This window comes from Lactuca serriola, chromosome 3 (assembly GCF_051521515.1).
Source record: "Lactuca serriola cultivar US96UC23 chromosome 3, Lser_US96UC23_V15, whole genome shotgun sequence".
In the NCBI taxonomy this organism is placed as follows: domain Eukaryota; kingdom Viridiplantae; phylum Streptophyta; class Magnoliopsida; order Asterales; family Asteraceae; genus Lactuca; species Lactuca serriola.
The window spans coordinates 154,814,956-154,828,563 of NC_136410.1; positions in this window are offsets into that span (position 1 = coordinate 154,814,956).

Genomic DNA, 13,608 nt, shown 5'->3' on the forward strand with positions numbered 1-13,608 from the left:
TCCTAAAGCTATAATTCCCACGAAAACACTCAGTCAAATACTGCTAACCGACCTCAGGGTAAAATGACCTTTTACCCCTAATAAACCAAGAGTCCAAGTCAAAGTCAACTGCCAGTTGACCTGACTTGCCGAGTTGGCTTGCCAACTCGCCGAGTCCCTTTCCCTTAGTCTGACCATAAATCCGTCTCTACTCGTCGAGTTAGGCGCTGAATCAATGAGTTTTCCTTCTATACCCAAGGCCAATAGTCCTTCATCCTACTCGCCGAGTTGTATGAACAACTCACCGAGTTCATCTTCATCCGAAGAACACTCTATGTTGTGACTCGCCGTGTTGTATGAACAACTCGCCGAGTTGTTCTTGAGGCAAGAAGATTGCCTTGAACTCGCTGAGTCATGGCATTGACTCGTCGAGTTACTTCACGAGTGAGTCTAGCTTCCGACCCACTGAGTCCTATCCCACGACTCACCACTCCACCCCACAAACGTGAAAAGGGGGAAAACTCGAGGACTCGTGACTCTACTCGCCGAGTCAGATGAATGACTCGCCGAGTCGGCCACATGCAAATACTATACACGCGAGTCTGCTTGAATCCAGCTCATGCTATTCATAGATTTGGGTTTCTAGGGCATGAATAACAAGTAAAGTTTCCTACTTTACGTGTAAATAATCACCAATGAAGGTTTTAGGGCTCAAAATGCACCAAAAGAGTAGATCTAGGGCTTTCATGCAATATGGCTCCATAAAGGCAGTAGATCTAAGCTCCTGGAGCTCAATTACACCTAGATCTAGAGGCTAACAACTTATTACAAACCATAAGGCACAATCAAGCTTGGGGAAAAACTCAAGAAGGACTTCCATGGAGCTAAAAGGGACTATAAACATGAAAACAGAGGGAAATCGAGTTATACCTTAAGGAAAACACTGAGATAGCTCAAAGATGCCTGGCCTCCTCCTCTTCTTGTTGATCTACTCTCCTTCCCTCTCCAAATCTTCAAGAAAACACACCAAAATGCTTCAAACTCACAAGGAACAAGGCTTGAACGAAGTATAGAGCTCTGAGGGTGAAGGGGGCGAGCTTGGGGGCGGATAAGAGGGTTTAAATAGGATGCAAACCCTTGAAATTTAGGGTTTCATCAGACAGCGGGGACTCGTCGAGTCCAGAATATGGACTCGCCGAGTCGCCAACTTAAACGTGTTCCGGATCCCGTCTCTACTCGGCGAGTCGGACCTACAACTCGCCGAGTCCAAGGCTAAAATGAAAAACACTAAGATAAATTTTACGTACCAGGAACCAGGTGCTACATTTAGTTACTTATATATAATATATATATATATATATATATATATATATATATATATATATATATATATATATGTAGTGACGGTTCGGTTCGGGTATCCGCGGATATCGAAATATCCAAACCGAAACCGACCAGTAGATAGTCGGTTTTTTCGGTTTCGGTTTTGGTTTATTTCGGTTGCGGTTTTTTCGATTTCGGATTGGCTGGATCGGATTGGTTTTTCGGGTTTGCAGTTTTTTTGCACACCCCTACTACCATCACTGCTTTCACCCAAATTTATCACCCTAAATACCTGATGCAACACCCGCACCACCATTACAACATCTACTCACTTAACCAACCAACATCGCTTTCAACATCGTGCTAATCACCACCTGCTTTATCTCTATTAGCCACTAATATCTCCATCTCTAGACAAATGTTGGATACAACTTTTACATGCTCCATCTGAACCCATGCACCACTAAAAGCCACATGCTTCCAGTAAACAAATGACATATACAAACCTCCACTGGTAGCTCTCTATCTCGATTTATGATTTTTTATGTTTCATATAGTGTTTTTCTTTACATTTTTTTTTTATAGATTTATGCTTATTTGATATCAAATTCTGATGATTTACTTATAGGGTCTTGGTTTGATTTTTTGGGTTTGCTTGAAGAAGACGACTTCAGTTAATCTTAAAGCAAAAGAGAAAGCTTAAATTTGTTTGTATTCTTAGGTACGTTCACCATGTAGAAAAATAGAAGGTTAGTTTGGTCATATTATATACGATTATCTGATATAGTTTTGGAATTTAAATCAAGATTTTTAGTAGTTGTTGTTTTACCAAAATTTGATTCTATTTGGAAGGTGTTTTAACTTTTTCTTCTTTGTACTTTTTAATGAATTTTCTTTGTTGAGCATAGCCTGATTTTGTCTTTCTAATTCTATTTTTATTACCTGCCTGGAGTTGGTGCTCCCCCTCTAAAACCGGAATCAAGGATGTTTGTTATGGATCAGGGCAGACAATAAGAAGACATATCAGGGACAGATGCGGGTGCAACTCAAATACCATCTCAAGGTGACCTGGTTTGCTTCTGGAAGATGTGGACCAGATTGCCAAGGGTAAAAAGTTAATTGGATTTAGTTTTGTTGTTTTTATGATGTTTGAAGATATTTTAATTTGAGAAAAATATCAATTACCTTTTTGCTGTTTCCTTTTGCAAGAATGTATGCTCAAGTGACAATTTGTCATAAACGTTTTATGTAAAAACATAACTGCACTCTGGAAAAATAAAAAATTAATTAATTAAAATTCTTATTTGTTGTTTGTGGGGTAAAATTTATTCTTTTAACCTATAAATGAGACTGGGTATGGAAATCATTTTGTTCCTATGACACTAGGATGTGGATCAACAACATAAGATTTGGCTTCTTCTACATCTGGAGGAGCGAAGGCAACGACTTTGCATCTCTTTTGCATCATTTCCTCTAACATGAATATCATTTCTTGATAGAAATGCATAGGTTCGTCTTATATTCTAGCTCTTCTCTCGTCTCTTTCCTCTTTTCTATTTCTGAGAAGGTCTGTTGTTGTGTGTGTATGTGTGATGATAATGTATTGGATGATGTAATGTCATCTCTTTGTTCTTTTACATTTCTTTCATTCCCTTTAATTTTTTAATCACAATATTTTTGGCTCAATACAAATTCCATTTAATTTCTATAATTTAAAATTTTTTCCCCTGGATAACACCTAGAAAATGTTACATTAAAAAAATGCTTTTATGTTGCATCTTTTTGGGCATTCCAGTTCTTTGATTAATATGTTTTTAGGAATTGAAGACGAAAAGTAAGTTGCACAAGACACATATGGTATATAAAACCTCAGATTTTCTCTATTTTTTGTTTTGGGATTTGAATGTGATTAAAATTCTTTTTTGTTTGTGATTCTTGCATTTTCAAATGCCTATTATTTATGTGTGTGTATGGTTTTTTTTGGGTTAAAAGGAAAAAAAATCAAATACCTTTTTTTATTTTCTGAAATTAGGTTATGTGCACCTAAATCTGACAATATTTATCTGTAGATTTGTAAATATTTACGTTGAAGAAAATTCGTGGTGCTTTTGCATGAGATTGCACAATATAAGCTTATGCTTAACATCACAAAAGAAGCTTCCTCACATGTTCTTAATTCACAAGAGACAATAGCTAATATTATTGTTTGGTAGATGTGATAATGCCCAATATTTTACTATTAAAAAGTTTATTTGCAAATTAATGTATGAAGTTGGTAAAAAATGATAAGCCTTCATTTTGCATCCACGAGAGTGTGTTGAGATTGATAAAGTTAGTTTATTATTTCTACAACCTATGACCCTCTTTTTGTTTTCTGTAAATATATTTGACAAAACTTCATTTTTCATTGACTTTCAGGTTCAATGAGTGTGTTGGGTCTTCATCGGATAAGAAATTCGGAGAGTGTCTTCAAATTGCAATGATGGTTGTTGAATACATCTATTTGTTAGTTATATCAACCAATAGACAAAGTTCTTACTGCACATGATCAGGTACTGATTTACTAAACTTTCATGTTTGCAAATAGTTTAGACTTTCTAACTTTACAATTTTCTAATTAAAAACAAAAAAAATATGAATTTTACCAAAATAACTGGTGGAAGATGATGCTCATTCTGAGGGTAAATTACATTGGTAAGGAATTGTAACATAAACCTATGTCTGTACATCTATAAGACTATGAACAATTTTTATTGTGAATTTTGGGGTTAATATAAACAACTCGGATACTTACAGGTGGTAATGGCAAACCAAATGGATTTCACTAATATATATGCATCTATAAAACATCAAATATCACCAAGGAAAACTACGGATAAAAGACACAGTAGGAAACATGAAAACGTCCCGACCCCAACGGAAAAATGGTCAAGAAATCTGGACCATAAATAAGATGGAAGCAAGAACACCACCAGTTAGGAATTTGAGAGGGGAATGGTCTCAATAACAAGACTCCAAAGGAGAATAAAAAGAAAAGAAACTAGGCCCATATAAGCTTCCATATAGTGCTAGGAGCAAAAAGGTCATAAAATGAGAAGAAAAACAAGGCGGCTTAGGATGTACAGGGAAAAAAACTTTGAAGCTAACACCAAAAAGGCAATATCCATATAGAGCCAAAACTCACACCAGGTAAAGAACAGTCTCAAGTGTAAAATGGTCAAATTTTGAAACAAATTGTTGTGTGGGAATTGTACAAAATATTTTGCTATTTTTTTGTAAGTTTTGTTTGAGTAATTATCTCTCAAATAAAATAGATAGTTTTCTAATACATTCTAATTTGTTTTGAACGAGTGTTAAACTAAAAAATTCAACTAATGTATTTTTATAAATCGTGAGCTTGAAATCATCATGTGTACTTGGATGTTCCAGCAAAGATATGTCTGCCTTTAAATTTGGGTTGCTTGTATATGTTGTCCCTTTTTGAAAGATAGTTTTGATTTTTAAGGTTAAAATGCCGGTTTTCTCAACATGGATGCGAATTGACAGTTTTTTGCAACAAAGCTAAATGTGTGAACTAAAAAGGGTAGTATTACTTTTGGAAATTATCCTAATTTTTATTTACAGTTACAATATGTATGAAGTGTCGCAATTTTTAGAAGGGTTAAATGCTAAGAATAACAATGCAGTTTCATTGATTTATTTATTAGAACATTGTATGTTTTTTATAAATATTTTAAAATTAAGAAATTGTCAGAAATAAATTAAAAGGGTGGATCTTTGTTAATGGATGTTTATTGAAATATCTACTATTATAAGCTTTGAAAGTGAAAGGTAAAATGGAATTTGGTTACTAATTTTTGTTTGTTTACACTATGTTTTTTCTGGTTCTGCTTTCTGAATCTATTGATCTTAGCTCTACTTTTTGCACGATGTCATACAAAATCGAGTGATTGAGAACTTTGGTAGTTTTTACGAGTGATAGACAACTTTGACAATTTTTACTAGAAAACAAGTAGATCTATAATTTGATGTTTATGTATCACGTTGAATTATTAAATAAAAACTATTATTATTTTTTTTGTTTATTATAATTAGGTTGCTATTTAAAGTAAACAATTATAGTATTGTGTTGTGGATGAGTCCCAATTGAATGAATTGAGTCGTATATTTAATTATTGTAGTGAACATTGAACATATATCAAAGTGGGTTGAGTATAAGAGTTTTAAGATTGTCTTGGTGGAGTTTTTAACTCCCACTAATTTCTAAGAAAACTATTTGTACCCGTCGCTTGGCGCGGGTAAATGGCTAGTATATATATATATATATATATATATATATATATATATATATATATATATATATATATATATATATATATATATATATAAGAGTTTTTGAAAATAAAAATTACTGTTTCAACAACAAAAAAAACTAATAATATCTTCAATTATACAACCTATTTAACTTATTTTGTCATTTTATCTATAATAAATCAAAACAATATAAAATCCAAATGAACACGCGATAGATAGGTCAAATTAATATGATCTTAATTTTAGAAGGTGTAGGGAGATATTGGTGCAAGCATGATGCTTATTGTTTTAGGTGGGGGTGTTAATGAATGGCCTGTCTTACGGTTGTAATGAGTGTGCTTTTGTGGGTGTGTCGGAACGGTGTTGACAAATCCGTCGCCAATTCCTTTGTCTTTCCCTTGACAATTTGTCACAAACGACAAGTGCATTATTTTTCTTTAACTTGATCTAAAAGGTGTTTTATTTAACTTCTTTAATATATTTATATTTTCGTTTTACAAAAAATATAATAAGTAGATAAATTATTTTATAGTTTTTGCCAAATTATATATATATATATATATATATATATATATATATATATATATATATATAATAATAATAATAATAATAATAATAATAACTTATCAATAAAGTCATTAAATAAGAAGAAAATAAGATATTAAAAACTAACGAGTTTAATTATTTAACCTAATAAACATTTATAAAACTTTCTATCCAATTATTTAAAGGATTTTCTAATATGTGCCCTAAGGGCACATATAAGAAGTATTAATTAATGACAAATATTACCATAATTAAATGTAAAATACATTAATTATAACGAATATTATCATAATTAAATGTGAAATGCATTAATAATCTCTATAATAAATGTATTTAGAATTTAATTATAGTAATATTTTTCATAATTAATACTTCTTATATGTACCTTAGGATACATATTAAAAAATCTCTTTAATCGTTTTGATAAATAGTTCTTAATTTGTATCAGAAGCCAATATGGCAACTAAAGAGTAACTAAAGAGCTTTTGAGTTTGCATCATAAGCTATAGATGATTACTTTTATGTAATTTTTTTTCAAAATTAATATTTTTTTCATGTCATATTAATAGTTTATATTTTATTTTTGGTTTGTCTCAAAATGATAATCTATTACTAAAAATAAATATTTCTTTTATGAAAATACTCCTTATTATTATTAATCTATCATAGAATTAAATGCAACAAATGGATAAGACTATAATTTTAATTCAACAAATAGATAAGACTATAATTTCATTTAATAAAAATAATAATCATTAATATTTTTTGTATTAATATGTTTTTTTGTCTGTAAAAAATAATTTTAAAACGAAACAAATAACAGAAAAATATCATTATAATCCGTATTTTTTTTTTATCGATAACCTTCATCATGTATTCTATAATTAGATTCTAAAGACAAATGTGGACGGTCCTTTCTTTTTTGGTCATTTCTATTAGTTTTCGTCATTTTTCAATTTCTTTTTTACTTTTCCATTTTAAACCTTTTCTTTTATGTTTTTCTTGCTATTAACCCTTACTTATCAAATAACATCCCCCTCTACTTTTTAAAATGTCCTGTTTACCCCCTTGATTTTGCACTTTATATATTATCACTTTCGCCTTTTTTTTCTAAGTTTTTGTGTTTATTTTGGGGAATATATATATATATATATATATATATATATATATATATATATATATATATATAGAGAGAGAGAGAGAGAGCTAGGTTCAAATGTTTCTAGCAAATATTGTATGCCTAAATGCACCAATCAAAATTTAGGAAAAAAGAAATCATTAATTAAATAATAAAGGGTAATTTAGTCATTATGTATGTACAATTAATTATATTCCAAAATTATAATCCCTAAAATAATGGGTCAATTTCCCTTTAATAGCATTTAATCAAGATAATTAGTTTATAAACCCTTAAAAAATCATCGTTCGTTTCATCATCGTCACCATAAAATGCCGACTTCCACCCAAGCAAAAAATCCTTCATCCTAGGATATTGTGTTCTTCCCTTTTCGATCCTGGTAAACACCCTCTTCACCGACGACCCTCCACCTGCAGCCACCAATCCCTTCGTTTTTCCGGTGTTGGTCCCTTGCACCGACGATGATGGTGTCGCAACATACGAGGTGAAATCGAATATGTAAACTCGATCTCTACAATCGACGGTAAATTTCCTCCTGCTAATTTCTGATTTTACAATCGACCATCTTCCATCTCCTTCTTCGATTAAAACAATTCCTTTTTGAAATCATAATCGACAGTAAAACAGTTTCAATGGGGCTTCATTCTTGCTCTGTGAGCTTTTTATCCATCGCCACTTAAGACCCTCATTTCTGATGCACCGTTTCCACAGAGAAAGATCGAGTGGGAGAGAGGTAAAAAGTCAACACCGCCATCACCCTGCTATGCACATTCAATTACCTTTACCACACTGGTCGATTTTGCTTTACAAACCTCAATTCTCGTGATCGTCCCTTGGATTGTTGATTCAGTTATGAGAAGTACAGATGCCAAATTTTGTTTTCAAATTCTTCAAAGTCGGTATGAGAAGTAATTTGATGGTATAATTTTCGTTTGAACTCGATTTCTCATCGCCCTAATCCAAAGTAGCTTTTAATTGTGAATTCCAATTCTTTTCCCTCTGTTATTTCTGTTGGTTGCTTTTCGTGATCATTGAAGCCTCGATAGCCTCTATTTCCCATTTGTTTATCCCATCTTTATGTTGTTTATGCAAATCTCAATTTACATGTTGTTTCAGTGGCTTACAAGTTGTCCAAGTGTTTGATAATAAAACATGCCTTCCAAGTGTTTGATATAATGTCAAAAAGAGAAATTTTTTGTGTAAAAGAGACAAGTTTGATATGTTTTTTCATATCGATTATTCTGTTAGAATATTCAACAAAGAATGTTGAGAATATTATGCAACAATTATATTATTCTGTTAGAATATTCAACAAAGAATATTTATATATCTTTATGTTGTTTATGGAAATCTCAATTTTCATGTTGTTTTAGTAGCTTACAAGTTGTCTAAGAGGAAAGTTGATGAGAACTTGCATTTACTGCATACCATCCTTTTAGGAAAACGAATAAAGGTATAAATCAACAAATTAAATAATCTTTTTATCTTTTTTTATATATGAAAGCTAAGCTTTTGTGGCTTCTGAATATTATGCAACAAGTATATTATTCTGTTAGAATATTCAACAAATATTGTTAAGAATATTATGCAACAAGTATATTATTCTATTAGAATATTCAACAAAAAATGTTATTTTTTTAGTCACATTTTGTGTTAACATGATCGTTTCATGTATTTATATTTCAAATGTTTTGTTCGTTGGATATATTCATGATAATACAAATTCTTTAAGAATATTCAAAACCATTCTGCAAGAATAGTTTATTCTGTAAAGAATATTATTGATGTATTTTGATAGAATTATAGTTAATTATTTATATGTTTAATGTGCAGTTGTTACAAGTGTATCACTACAAAATATTTGGTAATGAATTTGTGATACAAATGGCTTGAAGACCTTATGGGAAAGGCTTGAAGAATGAATTAAAGAATGATCACACTCATTGTTTAAAAATATTGTTAATTTTTAAGAATTACTTGTTATTCTTTCAGAATGATGTTATTATCAAGAAAATGTTATTCTTGATAATATGTTGTATAATTCTTTAAGTATGTTTAATATAAAAAGTATATTAAATGAAATAATATTCTGCAAGAATAAAACCGCAAATATATTTACTAGTTTACTGTTGACTTTTTGTCATTCTGACAGAATAAAATCGGTTATTATTAAAAATAATATTAAAATTTAATTAGAATTAATTTAAAAAATTTCAGATTTTTAAAAAATAAGAGAATTAATGATCCCTTAAAATCCGAAAATTTCCTTTTTTAAAATAGGTTAATTGACCAACATACCCTTTTGCTGAAATTTATGTGATTATATGATACATGCTAACCTATGGTAATATCATAGACCCTCAGATCATGACTTATGATTCTATTGCATTCTGGCATACAATAGTTACTAGAAACAATATAACCTAATTATATATATATATATATATATATATATATATATATATATATATATATATATATATCATGATTTTTCTATAATTAACCCTTCAACTTTGTAAAATTCCATTTTGACCCCCTTAGCTTTACTCATTGTAAAATATGTCTTCACCCCTTCGACTTTAAACTTTGTAAAAATGTTTTTTTTGACCCATTTGGCTTTGAACTTTGTATAATCTAAATTTCCTTATTAACTTGTATTCGTTAACTGAAAAATAAAACTAATTTTTAACATACTTATTTTTATGCATGACTCGGTATAAATTCGATGTTGCAACATTTTGTCATACATTTAGAACTTTCGTTCGTCGATTTAAAAAAAATATGTATTTGTTTTTTTGTGTACTAATTGATATAAATTCAAGTTTGTTTACATTTCAGCGAAATTGTTTTTACATTTTTTGTTTTTTTTATATATGTTTCCTACGTATGAGTCGATCACATAAAATATATATTTTATTATTTAAAGTTTTGTGCGTTAACTAAATAAAATAATCTTGCCTTTTTATATACATGTCGATATAAATTCAAGGTTTTTTTTTTTTTTTTTTTTTTTTTTTTTTTTTTTTTTTTTTACGTTTTTATGTAAATTTTGTTTATATTTTCTTGTTAATTTTTATGTACCTTTCTTACGTATAAGTTCGGTCACATATAATACATTTTTCATTCGACGCTATACGTTGTCTATCTTTTATCAATACAATCGTCATAGTTAAACTCAAATCCGTTAGTGCCGCTACAACGCGGGGTCGTGTAAAATCCTAGTTCTATGTAAAAGGTTTGGGGTTTGGTTTTGTGCAATGGCCTTCAAAATATGTTCTGTGGAATCTTGTAACTATTGACTCAAACTATGTTTTATGGTAATATTGTGGGTTTCAAACTATGTACATAAATTGTGTATATTTTATGTATTTGTATATTGAAAATTTTATATGTAATGTAACTATGTTCATTGTTGTAACAGAAAGAAGGTTAATACATTTTTTTGGTGGTTGAATTTATTAATTTGTGAACTAAATTACTAATTTGTGTCCCTTAAGGTTGTTTTTGTAAGAAGATTAAAATGGTAATTTTCCCATTCAGTAGATCCATTCGACAACTTTATCATACAGTATTAGATCATTCATGTAAACTATTCGACCATTTCAGTACTCAAGCATCGAATTATTTAATTTCTACTAAACAACCATTATACCGAGTTTGTTGCTTAGCACAATTGCAATCATACAGTTAAAGTGTTACAAGTTAACAAAATTCAACCAACATATTATTTTGCTATAAAATAATATATAGAAATTATTTATATTTGGTTGTTCTAGAATATTTAAAGTTTTACAAATTTGAATGAGGATAATCCTCGGTTTTAACCAAACTACATATATCGGATAAAGGATCAATATCCTTTAAGGTAAAATTAAAATCTTTTATAGATGAACTAGGAAGTGTTCCCGTGCTTTTTACGGGACAATACTTTTTTATTAGATTTTTCCATTTTAAACGCAAGAGACGGCAACATACTTTCATTTAATTATGTATTATGGCACTCTACTTTCATTCCTTATAATAACGGCTATATCAAGAAGTCAATTAGTCAATAGAATTGATCATGTTAGTCCTGGTATTCAGGATGTGTGCTTCATGTGCCTATGTATGTAGGTTTAGTTTTGCTGTAGCTCTCACTTTATATATATATATATATATATATATATATATATATATATATATATATATATATATATATATATATATATATATATATATATATATATATATATATACTCCACCTGCAATTCTTCCTGTTGCCAAACTTGAAAGTACAGAGGTTGCACCTGCCCCCACTCCAAATCTGGAATTTGCCACCTGGAAGAAATGGGACAAATTCGTACTTCTCTGGCTCAGATCAACCCTATCTGAGTGTTGTCTTGCATCTGTTTCTCACTTCTAATCCTCTCATCAAGCCTAGCAAACCCTATAACACATGTTTCAAGCTCAAACTCATGCCTAACGCATGACAATGCAACAACAACTACAGACCCTCTCTAAAGGATCCTTATCCATGCTTGATTACCTTGAACGTAAACGCCAGATTGCTTATTCCTTGGCCGAAAATATCTCCATGGCTTGGATTCTTCCTACAGCTCTTTTACATCTTCCTTTTTAATGCAATCTGACATCAGCAACGTTGATAATCTCATTGGCCTACTCCTTCAGCAAGAAGCAAGACTTGAACATGATCTTACCAAACAAGTTGTTACCCATTTGCCTCCACCCACCTCCCTCTACCACACCATCATTACCTACTGCTCATCAGGTGTCTCGCACAAACAATCATAACTCTCGCCATTCTACAACTCACTCAGGATATTCATCCAACTACCGAGACACTGATTCATGTCGTTGCCGATTCCATTGTCAGCTCTGCAACAAGCCTGGTTATGAGGCTATAAATTTTTGGCAAAGGGCCAACCAAATTGACTACTCATCCACAAAGCCCGATCCTCATCAATAACAATGCCAAGCCCACCTCACTACTGGACCCAGTTCATCCACAGTTCTTGACCCTGCTTGGTATTTTGATACAAGTGCAGCAGATCACATCTCGCCTGATTTGAGCAAGCTGCAAATTACCGAACCCTATGTTGGAGACGACAAACTCCAAGTTAGAAATGGTACAAACCTCCTTATTACTCTTTTTGGCTCATATTCTCTATTATCATTGCATTTACCAAAAGTTCTTGTTGTCCATTGTTTAACCAGAAACCTACTCAGTGTTTTTCAACTTACATGAGACAACAATGTATACATGGAATTTTGGCCTAATCATTGCATTGTTAAGACATTTCAGGGAAAACCTCTCATTCACAGGAACATTGATAATGGTCTGTATCGATTGTCAACACACATCAATAAACCATCATCTATAATGGCTCTCTCTGGTGTGCGAAACTCCATGACTGGTTGGCACAATCGTCTTGCACACCCACATGAAGCTATTCTCAGAAGATTGATCTTTATTTTTCATCTTCCTACTTGCACCAATAACTTAACATCTGTTTGTGAACCATGCCAATTAGGAAAAAGTCATAAACTTCCTTTTTATTCTACTCATGTTTCTTGTACTCAACCATTTGAATTGGTATATTCTGATGTATGGGGGCCTTTACCCATATTTTCCATAAATGGAAATCGATATTTTGTTTTGTTTATTGATGACTTTACTAAATTTGTTTGGATATATTTCATCTCTAATAAGTCTTAAGTTTTTTCTTACTTTTCAAACCATAATCAAAACACAATTTAAGCGTGAAATCAAAAAATTCTAGTCTGATTAGGGTGGTGAATATCGGTCTGTATCTTCCTATCTCCAATCACGTGGCATCAATCATCGCCTATCCTGTCATCTACACCTCTGAACAAAATGGAGTTCTAGACGTCGAAACAAGATAATTGTCGAAAAAGGATTATCTCTACTCGCTAAATCCTCACTTCCTCATGATTTTTGGGAACATGCCTTCAAATCTGCCACGTATCTTCATAATCGCACCATCACACCCACTCTTAATTACACCTCACCATACTCTAAACTGTATAACAAAATTTATGACTATGCTTTCCTACGCACCTTTGGTTGCATGTGTTACCCATTTTTACGACCCTATACCTCCCACAAAATGAACGTCTGCTCTCTTCCTTGTGTTTTTATCAGATATAACACCTTTCATAAAGGTTACCTTTGTTTACATCGCCCAACCTCATGCATTTATATCTCACGACATGTAATCTTTAAAGAATCTATCTTTCCTTATGCTATAGCTTCTCCCATTCCTCACTCCTCCCACTCCACTTCCCCA